The sequence below is a fragment of the Mobula birostris genome, chromosome 8, assembly GCF_030028105.1.
Source record: "Mobula birostris isolate sMobBir1 chromosome 8, sMobBir1.hap1, whole genome shotgun sequence".
NCBI classification, from domain to species: domain Eukaryota; kingdom Metazoa; phylum Chordata; class Chondrichthyes; order Myliobatiformes; family Myliobatidae; genus Mobula; species Mobula birostris.
In genome coordinates this window covers 95564183-95580617 of record NC_092377.1, presented here as the reverse complement: position 1 = coordinate 95580617, position 16435 = coordinate 95564183, and positions in this window count along the sequence as shown.

Below are 16435 nucleotides of genomic sequence, written 5' to 3'. Positions count from 1 at the left end.
AGTCGAGACTGAGGTGAGAGGAGTTGGAGATTGTTTTCTCCGGAGTGCAGACTGAGGGTAGACGGGTTGGAGATTGCTTTCTCTAGCGTGGAGACAGAAGTGAGACGGGTTGGAGATTGTTTTCTCCGGAGTGCAGAATGAGGGCAGACGAGTTGGAGATTGCTTTCTCTAGAGTGGAGTCTGAGGGGAGACGGGACGGAGATTGTTTTCTCTGGAGTGGTGATGGAGAGGAGACGGGATGGAGATTGTTTTCTCTAGTGTGGAGACAGAGGTGAGACGGGATGGAGATTGTTTTCTCTGGTGTGGAGACAGAGGTGAGACGGGATGGAGATTGTTTTCTCTAGTGTGGAGACAGAGGTGAGACGGGATGGAGATTGTTTTCTCCGAAGTGCAGGTTGAGGAGAGACGGGATTCAAATTGTTTTCTCTGGAATGGAGACTGAGGAGAGACGGGATGGAGATTATTTTCTCTAGAGTGCAGACGGAGTTGGGACCGGAAGGAAATTGTTCCTACTGGAGTACAGAGGGGAGACAGGATGGAGATTGTTTATTCTTGGCTGGAGACTAAGGGGATACGGGAAGGAGATTGTTTTATCTTGAGCGGCGACAGGGAGGAGACAGGATGGAAATTGTTTCGTCCAGAGTGGAGACTGAGGAGGAACGGGATGGAGATTGTTTTCTGTGGAGTTCAGAGGTGAGGCGGGATGGAGATTGTTTTGTCTAGACCAGATACTGAGGATTGACGGGATGGAGATTGTTTTCTCTAGATTGGATACTGAGGGGAGGCGGGATGGACATTGATTTCTCTGGAGTGGAGACTGAAGAGACAGGATGGAGATAGTTTTCTCTGGTGTGCAGACGTCAGACGGGATGGAGGTTGTTTTCTCTCAAGTGGAGTCTGAGGGGAGACGGCCTGGTCATTGTTTTCTCTAGAGTGCAGAGTGAGGTGAGAAGGGCAGAGTGGATGGAGTTTCTTTTCTCTAGAGTGGAGACCGAGAAGAGACGGGATGGAGATTGTTTTCTCTAGACTGGAGACTGAGGGGAAACGGGATGGGGACTGTTTTCTGTAGAGTGGAGACTGATGGGAGATGGGACGGAGATTGCTTTGTCTTGAGTGCAGACTTAGGGCAGACGGGATGGATATTGTTTTCTCTAGAGTGGAGACTGAGAGTAGACGGGTTGGAGATTGTTTTCTCTAGATTGCAGACTGAGGGGGAGACTGGATGAAGATTGCTTTCTCTAGACTGGAGACTGAGGAGACGGGATGGAGATTGTTTTCTCTAGAGTGGAGACTGACGGGAGACGGGCTGGAGATTGCTTTCTCTAGCCTGGAGACTGGTGGGGAGACTGGATGAAGATTGTTTTCCCTAGACTGGAGACTGAGGGCAGACGGGTTGGAGATTGTTTTCTCTAGAGTGGAGACTGCGGAGAGACGTGATGGAGATTGATTTCTCTATCGTGCAGACTGAGGGGAGACGGATTCGAGATTGTTTTCTCTGGAGTGGAGAGTAAGGGCAGAGGGGATGGAGTTTCTTTTCTCTAGAGTGGAGACCGAGAAGAGACGGGATGGAGATTGTTTTCTCTAGACTGGAGACTGAGGGGAAACGGGATGGGGACTGTTTTCTGTAGAGTGGAGACTGATGGGAGATGGGACGGAGATTGCTTTGTCTTGAGTGCAGACTTAGGGCAGACGGGATGGATATTGTTTTCTATAGAGTAGAGACTGAGGGCAGACGGGTTGGAGATTGTTTTCTCTAGAGTGGAGACTGAGGGGGAAACTGGATGAAGATTGTTTTCTCTTGAGTGGAGACTGAGGGCAGACGGGTTTGAGATTGTTTTCTCTAGAGTGCAGACTGAGGGGGAAACTGGATGAAGATTGTTTTCTCTAGAGTGGAGACTGAGGGCAGACGGGATGGAGATTGTTTTCTCTAGAGTGGAGACTGACGGGAGACGGGATGGAGATTGCTTTCTCTAGCCTGGAGACTGGTGGGGAGACTGGATGAAGATTGATTTCTCTAGAGTGGAGACTGAGGGCAGACGGGATGGAGCTTCTTTTGTCCAGAGTGGAGACTGAGGGGAGTCTGGATGGAGATTGTTTTCTCTAGAGTGGAGACTGCGGAGAGACGTGATGGAGATTGTTTTCTCTGGAGTGGTGACTGACGAGGGACAGGATGGAGATTGATTTCTCTTCAGTGCGGACTGACGGGAGAGAGGATGGAGATTGTTTCCTCTATCGTACAGACTGAGGGTAATGGGTTCGAGATTGTTTTCTCTGGAGTGGAGAGTAAAGGCAGAGGGGATGGAGTTTCTTTTCTCTGGAGTGGAGACCGAGAAGAGACGGTATGGAGATTATTTTCTCTAGACTGGTGACTGAGGGGAAACGGGATGGGGACTGTTTTCTTTAGAGTGGAGACTGATGGGAGATGGGACGGTGATTGGTTTGTCTTGAGTGCAGACTTAGGGCAGACAGGATGGATATTTTTTTCTATAGAGTGGAGAGTGAGGGCAGACGGGTTGGAGATTGTTTTCTCTAGAGTGGAGACTGAGAGCAGACGGGTTTGAGTTAGTTTTCTCTAGAGTGCAGACTGAGGGGGAGACTGGATGAAGATTGTTTTCTCTAGAGTGGAGACTGAGTGCAGACGGGATGGATATTGTTTTCTCTAGAGTGGAGACTGAGGGCAGACGGGTTGGAGATTGTTTTCTCTAGTGTGCAGACTGAGGGCAGACGGGTTGGAGATTGTTTTCTCTAGAGTGGAGACTGAGAGCAGACGGTTTGGAGATTGTTTTCTCTAGAGTGCAGACTGAGGGGGAGACTGGATGAAGATTGCTTTCTCTAGACTGGAGACTGAGGGAGACGGGATGGAGATTGTTTTCTGTGGAGTTCAGAGGTAAGGCGGGATGGAGATTGTTTTGTCTAGACCAGATACTGAGGATTGACGAGTTGGAGATTGTTTTCTCTAGATTGGATACTGAGAGGAGGCGGGATGGACATTGATTTCTCTGGAGTGGAGACTGAAGAGACAGGATGGAGATAATTTTCTCTGGAGTGCAGACGTCAGACGGGATGGAGATTGATTTCTCTCAAGTGGAGTCTGAGGGGAGACAGCCTGGTCATTGTTTTCTCTAGAGTGCAGAGTGAGGTGAGAAGGGCAGAGGGGATGGAGTTTCTTTTCTCTAGAGTGGAGACCAAGAAGAGACGGGATGGAGATTGTTTTCTCTAGACTGGAGACTGAGGGGAAACGGGATGGGGACTGTTTTCTGTAGAGTGGAGACTGATGGGAGATGGGACGGAGATTGCTTTGTCTTGAGTGCAGACTTAGGGCAGACGGGATGGATATTGTTTTCTCCAGAGTGGAGACTGAGGGCAGACAGGTTGGAGATTGTTTTCTCTAGTGTGCAGACTGAGGGCAGACGGGTTGGAGATTGTTTTCTCTAGAGTGGAGACTGAGAGCAGACGGGTAGGAGATTGTTTTCTCTAGCCTGGAGACTGGTGGGGAGACTGGATGAAGATTGTTTTCTCTACAGTGGAGACCGAGGGTAGGTGGGTTGGAAAATGTTTTCTGTAGTGTGCAGACTGAGGGCAGACGAGTTGGAGATTGTTTTCTCTAGAGTGCAGACTGAGAGCAGACAGGTTGGAGATTGTTTTCTCTAGAGTGCAGACTGGTGGGGAGACTGGATGAAGATTGCTTTCTCTAGACTGGAGACTGAGGGAGACGGGATGGAGATTGTTTTCTCTGGAGTGGTGACTGAGGAGGGACAGGATGTAGATTGATTTCTCTTCAGTGCGGACTGACGGGAGAGAGGATGGAGAATGTTTCCTCTATCGTGCAGACTGAGGGGAGACGGGTTCGAGATTGTTTTCTCTGGAGTGGAGAGTAAGGGCAGAGGGGATGGAGTTTCTTTTCTCTAGAGTGGAGACCGAGAAGAGACGGGATGGAGAATGTTTTCTCTAGACTGGAGTCTGAGGGGAAACGGGATGGGGACTGTTTTGTGTAGAGTGGAGACTAATGGGAGGTGGGACGGAGATTGCTTTGTCTTGAGTGCAGACTTAGGGCAGACGGGATGGATATTGTTTTCTATAGAGTGGAGACTGAGGGCAGACGGGTTGGAGATTGTTTTCTCTAGAGTGGAGACTGAGAGCAGACGGGTTTGAGATTGTTTTCTCTAGAGTGCAGACTGAGGGGGAGACTGGATGAAGATTGTTTTCTCTAGAGTGGAGATTGAGGGCAGACGGGATGGATATTGTTTTCTCTAGAGTGGAGACTGAGGGCAGACGGGTTGGAGATTGTTTTCTGTAGTGTGCAGACAGAGGGAAGACGAGTTCGAGATTGTTTTCTGTAGTGTGCAGACTGAGAGCAGACAGGTTGGAGATTGTTTTCTCTAGAGTGGAGATGAGGGCAGATGGGTTGGAGATTGTTTTCTCTAGAGTGGAGACTGAGAGCAGACGGTTTGGAGATTGTTTTCTCTAGAGTGCAGACTGAGGGGGAGACTGGATGAAGATTGTTTTCTCTAGCCTGGAGTCTGGTGGGGAGACTGGATGAAGATTGTTTTCTCTAAAGTGGAGACTGAGGGCAGATGGGTTGGTGATTGTTTTCTCTAGAGTGGAGACTGAGAGCAGACGGGTTGGAGATTGTTTTCTCTTGAGTGCAGACTGAGGAGGGACGGGATGAAGATTGATTTCTCTTCAGTGTGGACAGACGGGAGAGGGGATTGAGATTGTTTCCTCTAGAGCGCCTACTGAGGGGAGACGGGTTCGAGATTGTTTTCTCTGGAGTGGAGACTAACGGTAGACGGGGTGGAGTTTCTTTTCTCCAGACTGGAGACCAAGAAGAGACGGGATGGAGATTGTTTTCTCAATATAGGCGACTGACAGCAGACAGGATGGAGTTTGTCTTCTCTAGAGTGCTGACAGAGGAGAGAAGGACCGAGATGGATTTCTCTAGCGTGCAGACTGAGGGGGACGGGATGGAGATAGTTTTCTCTGGACTGGAGACTGACGGCAGACGGGACGGTGATTATTTTCTCTAGAGTGGAGACGGAGTTATGACCGCATGGAAATTGTTTCCTCTGGAGTGCAGAGGGTAGTCATGATGGAGATTGTTTTCTCTGCTGGAGACTGAGGGGAGACGGGAAGTAGATTGTTTTCTCTAGACTGGAGACTGAGGTGAGAAAGAATGAAGATTGTTTACTCTATTGTGCAGACTGAGCGGAGACGGGATGGAGCTTCGTTTGTCCAGAGTGGAGACTGAGGGGAGACGGGATGGAGATTGCTTTCTCTGGAGTTCAGAGGTGAGACGGGATGGAGATTGTTTTGTCTACACTTGAGACTGAGGATAGACGGGATGGTGATTGTTTTCTCAATATAGGCGACTGACGGCAGACAGGATGGAGTTTGTCTTCTCTAGAGTGGTGACAGAGGAGAGAAGGACCGAGATGGATTTCTCTAGCGTGCAGACTGAGGGGGACGGGATGGAGATAGTTTTCTCTGGACTGGAGACTGACGGCAGACGGGACGGTGATTATTTTCTCTAGAGTGGAGACGGAGTTATGACCGCATGGAAATTGTTTCCTCTGGAGTGCAGAGGGTAGTCATGATGGAGATTGTTTTCTCTGCTGGAGACTGAGGGGAGACTGGAAGGAGATTGTTTTCTCTAGACGGGAGACTGAGGCGAGAAAGAATGAAGATTGTTTACTCTATTGTGCAGACTGAGCGGAGACGGGATGAAGCTTCTTTTGTCCAGAGTGGAGACTGAGGGGAGACGGATTGGAGATTGCTTTCTCTGGAGTTCAGAGGTGAGACGGGATGGAGATTGTTTTGTCTATACTTGAGACTGAGGATAGACGGGATGGTGATTGCTTTCTCTAGAGTGCAGACTGAGGGGAGACGGATGCAGATTGTTTTCTCTAGAGTGCAGACTGAGGGGAGACTGCTGGAGATCGTTTTCTCTAGAGTGCAGACTGAGGGGAGATGGGCTGGAGATTGTTTTCTCTAGAGTGCAGACTGAGATGAGATTGGATGGAGATTGTTTTCTCTTGATTTCTTACAGAGGGGAGACAGGATGGTCATTGTTTTCTCAAGAGTGGAGTTGGGATAGAGATTGCTTTTTCTAGAGTGGAGATTCAGGATAGACGGGCTGGAGATTGATTTCTCTACAGTGCAGACTGCGTTGAGACCGAATGGAGATTGATCTCTCTAGAGTGGCGACGGAGAGGAGACGGAATGGAAACAGTTTCTCTCGAGTTGAGACTGAGGTGAGACGAGTTGGAGATTGTTTTCTCCGGAGTGCAGACTGAGGGTAGACTGGTTGGAGATTGCTTTCTCTAGCGTGGAGACAGAGGTGAGACGGGTTGGAGATTGTTTTCTCCGGAGTGCAGAATGAGGGCAGACAAGTTGGAGATTGCTTTCTCTAGAGTGGAGTCTGAGGGGAGACGGGACGGAGATTGTTTTCTCTGGAGTGGTGATGGAGAGGAGACGGGATGGAGATTGTTTTCTCTAGTGTGGAGACAGGGGTGAGATGGGATGGAGATTGTTTTCTCTAGTGTGGAGACAGAGGTGAGACGGGATGGAGATTGTTTTCTCCGAAGTGCAGGTTGAGGAGAGACGGGATTCAAATTGTTTTCTCTAGAATGGAGACTGAGGGGAGACGGGATGGAGATTGTTTTCTCCAGAGTGGAGACTGAGGGGAGACGGGATGGAGATTGTTTTCTCTAGAGTGCAGACAGAGTTGTGACCGGAAGGAAATTGTTCCTTCTGGAGTATAGAGGGGAGACAGGATGGAGATTGTTTATTCTTGGCTGGAGACTAAGGGGAGACGGGAAGGAGATTGTTTTATCATGAGTGGCGACAGATAGGAGACAGGATGGAAATTGTTTCGTCCAGAGTGGAGACTGAGGAGGAACGGGATGGAGATTGTTTTCTGTGGAGTTCAGAGGTGAGGCAGGATGGAGATTGTTTTGTCTAGACCAGATACTGAGGATTGACGGGTTGGAGATTGTTTTCTCTAGATTGGATACTGAGAGGAGGCGGGATGGACATTGATTTCTCTGGAGTGGAGACTGAAGAGACAGGATGGAGATAATTTTCTCTGGAGTGCAGACGTCAGACGGGATGGAGATTGATTTCTCTCAAGTGGAGTCTGAGGGGAGACGGCCTGGTCATTGTTTTCTCTAGAGTGCAGGGTGAGGTGAGAAGGGCAGAGGGGATGGAGTTTCTTTTCTCTGGAGTGGAGACCGAGAAGAGACGGGATGGAGATTGTTTTCTCTAGACTGGAGACTGAGGGGAAACGGGATGGGGACTGTTTTCTGTAGAGTGGAGACTGATGGGAGATGAGACGGAGATTGCTTTGTCTTGAGTGCAGACTTAGGGCAGACGGGATGGATATTGTTTTCTCTGGAGTGGAGACTGAGGGCAGACAAGTTGGAGATTGTTTTCTCTAGTGTGCAGACTGAGGGCAGACGGGTTTGAAATTGTTTTCTCTGGAGTGGAGACTGAGAGCAGACGGTTTGGAGATTGTTTTCTCTAGAGTGCAGACTGAGGGGGAGACTGGATGAAGATTGCTTTCTCTAGACTGGAGACTGAGGGCAGACGGGTTGGAGATTGTTTTCTCTAGAGTGGAGACCGAGGGCAGATGTTTTGGAGATTGCTTTCTCTAGTGTGCAGACTGAGGGCAGACGAGTTGGAGATTGTTTTCTCTGGAGTGGAGACTGAGAGCAGACGGGTTGGAGATTGTTTTCTCTAGAGTGGAGACTGAAGGCAGACGGGTTGGAGATTGTTTTCTCTAGAGTGCAGACTGAGGAGGGACGGGATGGAGATTGATTTCTCTTCAGTGCGGACCGACGGGAGAGGGGATGGTGATTGTTTCCTCTAGAGCGCAGACTGAGGGGAGACGGGTTCGAGATTGTTTTCTCTGGAGTGGAGACTAAGGGTAGACGGGATGGAGTTTCTTTTCCCCAGAGTGGAGACCGAGAAGAGACGGGACGGAGATTGTTTTCTCAATATAGGCGACTGACGGCAGACGGGATGGAGTTTGTCTTCTCTAGACTGGCGACAGAGGAGAGAAGGACTGAGATGGATTTCTCTAGCCTGCAGACTGAGGGGGACGGGATGGAGATAGTTTTCTCTGGACTGGAGACTGACGGCAGACGGGTTGGAGATTGTTTTCTCTGGTGTGCAGACTGAGGGCAGACGGGTTGGAGATTGTTTTCTCCAGAGTGGAGACTGAGAGCAGACGGTTTGGAGATTGTTTTCTCTAGAGTGCAGACTGGTGGGGAGACTGGATGAAGATTGCTTTCTCTAGACTGGAGACTGAGGGAGACAGGATGGAGATTGTTTTCTCTAGAGTAGAGACTGACGGGAGACGGGATGGAGATTGCTTTCTCTAGCCTGGAGTCTGGTGGGGAGACTGGATGAAGATTGTTTTCTCTAGAGTGGAGACTGAGAGCAGACGGGTTGGAGATTGTTTTCTCTAGAGTGGAGACTGAGGGCAGACGGGTTGGAGATTGCTTTCTCGAGTGTGCAGACTGAGGGCAGACGAGTTGGAGATTGTTTTCTCTAGAGTGGAGACTGAGAACAAACGGGTTGGAGATTGTTTTCTCTAGAGTGGAGACTGAGGGCAGACGGGTTGGAGATTGTTTTCTCTAGAGTGCAGACTGAGGAGGGACGGGAGGAAGATTGATTTCACTTCAGTGTGGACTGACGGGAGAGGGGATTGAGATTGTTTCCTCTAGAGTGCCGACTGAGGGGAGATGGGTTCGAGATTGTTTTCTCTGGAGTGGAGACTAAGGGTAGACGGGATGGAGTTTCTTTTCTCCAGAATGGAGACCGAGAAGAGACGGGATGGAGATTGTTTTCTGAATATAGGCGACTGACGGCAGACGGGATGGAGTTTCTGTTCTCTAGAGTGGTGACAGAGGAGAGAAGGACCGAGATGGATTTCTCTAGCGTGCAGACTGAGGGGGACGGGATGGAGATAGTTTTCTCTGGACTGGAGACTGACGGCTGACGGGACAGAGATTATTTTCTCTAGAGTGAAGACAGAGTTATGACCGCATAGAAATTGTTTCCTCTGGTGTGCAGAGGGTAGTCAGGATGAAGATTGTTTTCTCTGCTGGAGACTGAGGAGAAACGGTAAAGAGATTCTTTTCTCTAGACTGGAGACTGAGGCGAGAAAGAATGAAGATTGTTTACTCTATTGTGCAGACTGAGCGGAGACGGGATGGAACTTCTTTTGTCCAGAGTGGAGACTGAGGGGAGACGGGATGGAGATTGCTTTCTCTGGAGTTCAGAGGTGAGACGGGATGGAGATTGCTTTGTCTATACTTGAGACTGAGGATAGACGGGATGGTGATTGCTTTCTCTAGAGTGCAGACTGAGGGGAGACGGATGCAGATTGTTTTCTCTAGAGTGCAGACTGAGGGGAGACGGCTGGAGATGGTTTTCTCTAGAGTGCAGACTGAGGGGAGATGGGCTGGAGATTGTTTTCTCTAGAGTGGATACTGAGGGGAGACTGGATGGAGATTGTTTTCTCTTGATTGCTTACAGAGGGGAGACAGGATGTTTTCTCAAGAGTGGAGTTGGGATAGAGATTGCTTTTTCTAGAGTGGAGATTCAGGATAGATGGGCTGGAGATTGATTTCTCTACAGTGCAGACTGCGTTGAGACCGGATGGAGATTGATCTCCCAAGAGAGGCTACGGAGAGGAGATGGAATGGAAACAGTTTTCTCTCGAGTCGAGACTGAGGTGAGACCAGTTGGAGTTTGTTTTCTGCGGAGTGCAGACTGAGGGTAGACGGGTTGGAGATTGCTTTCTCTAGAGTGGAGACAGAGGTGAGACAGGTTGGAGATTGTTTTCTCCGGAGTGCAGACTGAGGGCAGACGGGTTGGAGATTGCTTTCTCTAGAGTGGAGACAGAGGTGAGACGGGACGGAGATTGTTTTCTCTGGAGTGGTGATGGAGAGGGGACGGGATGGAAATTGTTTTTTTCTAGTGTGGAGACAGAGGTGAGACGGGATAGAGATTGTTTTCTCTAGTGTGGACACAGAGGTGAGATGGGATGGAAATTGTTTTCTCTAGTGTGGAGACTGAGGATTGACGGGTTGGAGATTGTTTTCTCTAGATTGGAGACTGAGGGGAGATGGAATGGACATTGATTTCTCTGGAGTGGAGATTGAAGAGACAGGACAGAGATAGTTTTCTCTGGAGTGCAGACGTCAGACGGGATGGAGATTGTTTTCTCTCAAGTGGAGTCTGAGGGGAGATGGCCTGGTCATTGTTTTCTCTAGAGTGCAGAGTGAGGTGAGATGGGATGGACATTGTTTTCTATGGAGTGGTGACTGTGGGCAGACGTGATGGAGATTGTTTTCTCTAGAGTGGAGTTGGGATCGAGAATCTGGAGTGCAGACTGAGAGGAGACTGGATGGAGATTGTTTTCTCTGGAGTGGCGACTGAGGAGAGACGTGATGGAGATTGTTTTCTCCGGAGTGGTGACTGAGGAGGGACGGGATGGAGATTGATTTCTCTTCAGTGCGGACTGACGGGAGAGAGGATGGAGATTGTTTCCTCTAGAGCGCAGACTGAGGGGAGACGGGTTCGAGATTGTTTTCTCTGCAGTGGAGACTAAGGGTAGACGGGATGGAGTTTCTTTTCTCTAGAGTGGAGACCGAGAAGAGACGGGATGGAGATTGTTTTCTCAATATAGGCGACTGACGGCAGACGGGATGGAGTTTGTCTTCTCTAGAATGGCGACAGAGGAGAGAAGGACCGAAATGGTTTTCTCTAGCGTGCCGACTGAGGGGGACGGGATGGAGATAGCTTTCTCTGGACTGGAGACTGACTGGAGACGGGGCGGAGATTATTTTCTCTAGAGTGGAGACAGAGTTATGACCACATGGAAATTGTTTCCTCTGGAGTGCAGAGGGTAGTCAGGATGGAGATTGTTTTCTCTGCTGGAGACTGAGGGGAAACGGGAAAGAGATTCTTTTCTCTAGACTGGAGACTGAGGCGAGAAAGAATGAAGATTGCTTACTCTATTGTGCAGACTGAGCGGAGACGGGATGGAGCTTCTTTTGTCCAGAGTGGAGACTGAGGGGAGACGGGATGGAGATTGCTCTCTCTGGAGTTCAGAGGTGAGACGGGATGGAGATTGTTTTGTCTATATTTGAGACTGAGGGTAGACGAGATGGTGATTGTTTTCTCTAGAGTGCAGACTGAGGGGAGACGGATGCAGATTGTTTTCTCTAGAGTGCAGACTGAGGGGAGATGGGCTGGAGATTGTTTTCTCTAGAGTGGATACTGAGGGGAGACTGGATGGAGATTGTTTTCTCTTGATTGTTTACAGAGGGGAGACAGGATGGTCATTGTTTTCTCAAGAGTGGAGTTGGGATAGAGATTGCTTTTTCTAGAGTGGAGATTCAGGATAGACGGGCTGGAGATTGATTTCTCTACAGTGCAGACTGCGCTGAGACCGGATGGAGATTGATCTCTCTAGAGTGGCGACGGAGAGGAGACGGAATGGAAACAGTTTTCTCTCGAGTTGAGACTGAGGTGAGACGAGTTGGAGTTTGTTTTCTCCGGAGTGCAGACTGAGGGCAGACGGGTTGCAGATTGTTTTCTCTAGAGTGCAGACTGTGGAGGGACGGGTTCAATATTGTTTTCTCTGGAGTGGAGACTAAGGGCAGACGGGATGGAGTTTCTTTTCTCCAGAGTGGAGACCGAGAAGAGACGGGATGGAGATTGTTTTCTCAATATAGGCGACTGACGGCAGACGGGATGGAGTTTGTCTTATCTAGAGTGGAGACAGAAGTGAGACGGGTTGGAGATTGTTTTCTCCGGAGTGCAGAATGAGGGCAGACGAGTTGGAGATTGCTTTCTCTAGAGTGGAGTCTGAGGGGAGACGGGATGGAGATTGTTTTCTCTAGTGTGGAGACAGAGGTGAGACGGGATGGAGATTGTTTTCTCCAAAGTGCAGGTTGAGGAGAGACGGGATTCAGATTGTTTTCTCTAGAGTGCAGACTGGTGGGGAGACTGGATGAAGATTGCTTTCTCTAGACTGGAGACTGAGGGAGACGGGATGGAGATTGTTTTCTCTAGAGTGGAGACTGACGGGAGACGGGATGGAGATTGCTTTCTCTAGACTGGAGACTGGTGGGGAGACTGGATGAAGATTGTTTTCTCCAGAGTGAAGACTGAGGGCAGACGGGATGGAGCTTCTTTTGTCCAGAGTGGAGACTGAGAGCAGATGGGTTTGAGGTTGTTTTCTCTAGTGTGCAGACTGAGGGGGAGACTGGATGAAGATTGTTTTCTCTAGAGTGGAGACTGAGGGCAAACGGGTTGGAGATTGTTTTCTCTAGTCTGCAGACTGAGGGCAGACGGGTTGGAGATTGTTTTCTCTGGTGTGCAGACTGAGGGCAGATGGGTTGGAGATAGTTTTCTCTGGAGTGGAGACTGAGAGCAGACGGGTTGGACATTGTTTTCTCTAGAGTGCAGACTGAGGGGGAGACTGGATGGAGATTGCTTTCTCTAGACTGGAGACTGAGGGAGACGGGACGGAGATTGTTTTCTCCAGAGTGGAGACTGAGGGCAGACGGGTTGGAGATTGTTTTCTCTAGAGTGGAGACTGAGAGCAGATGGGTTGGAGATTGTTTTCTCTAGAGTGCAGACTGAGGGGGAGACTGGATGAAGATTGCTTTCTCTAGACTGGAGACTGAGGGAGACGGGACGGAGATTGTTTTCTCTAGAGTGGAGACTGACGGGAGACGGGATGGAGATTGCTTTCTCTAGCCTGGGGACTGGTGGGGAGACTGGATGAAGATTGTTTTCTCTAGAGTGGAGACTGAGGGCAGACGGATTGGAGATTGTTTTCTCTAGACTGGAGACCGAGGTCAGATGGGTTGGAAATTGTCTTCTGTAGTGTGCAGACTGAGGGCAGACGAGTTGGAGATTGTTTTCTCTAGAGTGGAGACTGAGAGCAGACAGGTTGGAGATTGTTTTCTCTAGAGTGCAGACTGAGGGGAGATGGATGCAGATTGTTTTCTCTAGAGTGCAGACTGAGGGGAGATGGGCTGGAGATTGTTTTCTCTAGAGTGGATACTGAGGGGAGACTGGATGGAGATTGTTTTCTCTTGATTGCTTACAGAGGGGAGACTGGATGTTTTCTCAAGAGTGGAGTTGGGATAGAGATTGCTTTTTCTAGAGTGGAGATTCAGGATAGTCGGGCTGGAGATTGATTTCTCTACAGTGCAGACTGCGTTGAGACCGGATGGAGATTGATCTCCCAAGAGAGGCGACGGAGAGGAGACGGAATGGAAACAGTTTTCTCTCGAGTCGAGACTGAGGTGAGACGAGTTGGAGTTTGTTTTCTGCGGAGTGCAGACTGAGGGTAGACGGGTTGGAGATTGCTTTCTCTAGAGTGGAGACAGAGGTGAGACAGGTTGGAGATTGTTTTCTCCGGAGTGCAGACTGAGGGCAGACGGGTTGGAGATTGCTTTCTCTAGAGTGGAGACTGAGGTGAGACGGGACGGAGATTGTTTTCTCTGGAGTGGTGATGGAGAGGGGACGGGATGGAAATTGTTTTTTTCTAGTGTGGAGACAGAGGTGAGACGGGATGGAGATTGTTTTCTCTAGTGTGGAGACAGAGGTGAGACGGGATGGAGATTGTTTTCTCTAGTGTGGAGACTGAGGATTGACGGGTTGGAGATTGTTTTCTCTAGATTGGAGACTGAGGGGAGACGGAATGGACATTGATTTCTCTGGAGTGGAGATTGAAGGGACAGGACAGAGATAGTTTTCTCTGGAGTGCAGATGTCAGACGGGATGGAGATTGTTTTCTCTCAAGTGGAGTCTGAGGGGAGATGGCCTGGTCATTGTTTTCTCTAGAGTGCAGAGTGAGGTGAGATGGGATGGACATTGTTTTCTATGGAGTGGTGACTGTGGGCAGATGTGATGGAGATTGTTTTCTCTAGAGTGGAGTTGGGATCGAGAATCTGGAGTGCAGACTGAGAGGAGACTGGATGGAGATTGTTTTCTCTGGAGTGGCGACTGAGGAGAGACGTGATGGAGATTGTTTTCTCCGGAGTGGTGACTGAGGAGGGACGGGATGGAGATTGATTTCTCTTCAGTGCGGACTGACGGGAGAGAGGATGGAGATTGTTTCCTCTAGAGCGCAGACTGAGGGGAGACGGGTTCGAGATTGTTTTCTCTGCAGTGGAGACTAAGGGTAGACGGGATGGAGTTTCTTTTCTCTAGAGTGGAGACCGAGAAGAGACGGGATGGAGATTGTTTTCTCAATATAGGCGACTGACGGCAGACGGGATGGAGTTTGTCTTCTCTAGAATGGCGACAGAGGAGAGAAGGACCGAAATGGTTTTCTCTAGCGTGCCGACTGAGGGGGACGGGATGGAGATAGCTTTCTCTGGACTGGAGACTGACTGGAGACGGGGCGGAGATTATTTTCTCTAGAGTGGAGACAGAGTTATGACCACATGGAAATTGTTTCCTCTGGAGTGCAGAGGGTAGTCAGGATGGAGATTGTTTTCTCTGCTGGAGACTGAGGGGAAACGGGAAAGAGATTCTTTTCTCTAGACTGGAGACTGAGGCGAGAAAGAATGAAGATTGCTTATTCTATTGTGCAGACTGAGCGGAGACGGGATGGAGCTTCTTTTATCCAGAGTGGAGACTGAGGGGAGACGGGATGGAGATTGCTCTCTCTGGAGTTCAGAGGTGAGACGGGATGGAGATTGTTTTGTCTATATTTGAGACTGAGGATAGACGAGATGGTGATTGTTTTCTCTAGAGTGCAGACTGAGGGGAGACGGATGCAGATTGTTTTCTCTAGAGTGCAGACTGAGGGGAGATGGGCTGGAGATTGTTTTCTCTAGAGTGGATACTGAGGGGAGACTGGATGGAGATTGTTTTCTCTTGATTGTTTACAGAGGGGAGACAGGATGGTCATTGTTTTCTCAAGAGTGGAGTTGGGATAGAGATTGCTTTTTCTAGAGTGGAGATTCAGGATAGACGGGCTGGAGATTGATTTCTCTACAGTGCAGACTGCGCTGAGACCGGATGGAGATTGATCTCTCTAGAGTGGCGACGGAGAGGAGACGGAATGGAAACAGTTTTCTCTCGAGTTGAGACTGAGGTGAGACGAGTTGGAGTTTGTTTTCTCCGGAGTGCAGACTGAGGGTAGACGGGTTGGAGATTGCTTTCTCTAGCGTGGAGACAGAGGTGAGACAGGTTGGAGATTGTTTTCTCCGGAGTGCAGACTGAGGGCAGACGGGTTGGAGATTGCTTTCTCTAGAGTGCAGACAGAGGTGAGACGGGTTGGAGATTGTTTTCTCTAGAGTGGAGACTGAGGGCAGACGGGTTGCAGATTGTTTTCTCTAGAGTGCAGACTGTGGAGGGACGGGTTCGATATTGTTTTCTCTGGAGTGGAGACTAAGGGTAGACGGGATGGAGTTTCTTTTCTCCAGAGTGGAGACCGAGAAGAGACGGGATGGAGATTGTTTTCTCAATATAGGCGACTGACGGCAGACGGGATGGAGTTTGTCTTATCTAGAGTGGAGACAGAAGTGAGACGGGTTGGAGATTGTTTTCTCCGGAGTGCAGAATGAGGGCAGACGGGTTGGAGATTGCTTTCTCTAGAGTGGAGTCTGAGGGGAGACGGGATGGAGATTGTTTTCTCTAGTGTGGAGACAGAGGTGAGACGGGATGGAGATTGTTTTCTCCAAAGTGCAGGTTGAGGAGAGACGGGATTCAGATTGTTTTCTCTAGAATGGAGACTGAGGGGAGACGGGATGGAGATTGTTTTCTCTAGAGTGGAGACGGAGTTGTGACCGGAAGGAAATTGTTCCTTCTGGAGTACAGAGGGGAGAAAGGATGGAGATTGTTTATTCTTGGCTGGAGACTAAGGGGAGACGGGAAGGAGATTGTTTTATCTTGAGTGGCGATGGGGAGGAGACAGGATGGAAATTGTTTCGTCCAGAGTGGAGACTGAGGAGGAACGGGATGGAGATTGTTTTCTTTGGAGGTCAGAGGTGAGGCGGGATGGAGATTGTTTTGTCTAGACCAGATACTGAGGATTGACGGGTTGGAGATTGTTTTCTCTAGATTGGAGACTGAGGGGAGGCGGAATGGACATTTATTTCTCTGGAGTGGAGATTGAAGAGACAGGACGGAGATAGTTTTCTCTGGAGTGCAGACGTCAGACGGGATGGAGATTGTTTTCTCTCAAGTGGAGTCTGAGGGGAGACGGCATGGTCATTGTTTTCTCTAGAGTGCAGAGTGAGGTGAGATGGGATGGAGATTGTTTTCTATGGAGTGGTGACTGTGGGCAGACGTGATGGAGATTGTTTTCTCTAGAGTGGAGTTGGGATCGAGAATCTGGAGTGCAGACTGAGGGGAGACTGTATGAAGATTGTTTTCTCTAGAGTGGAGACTGAGG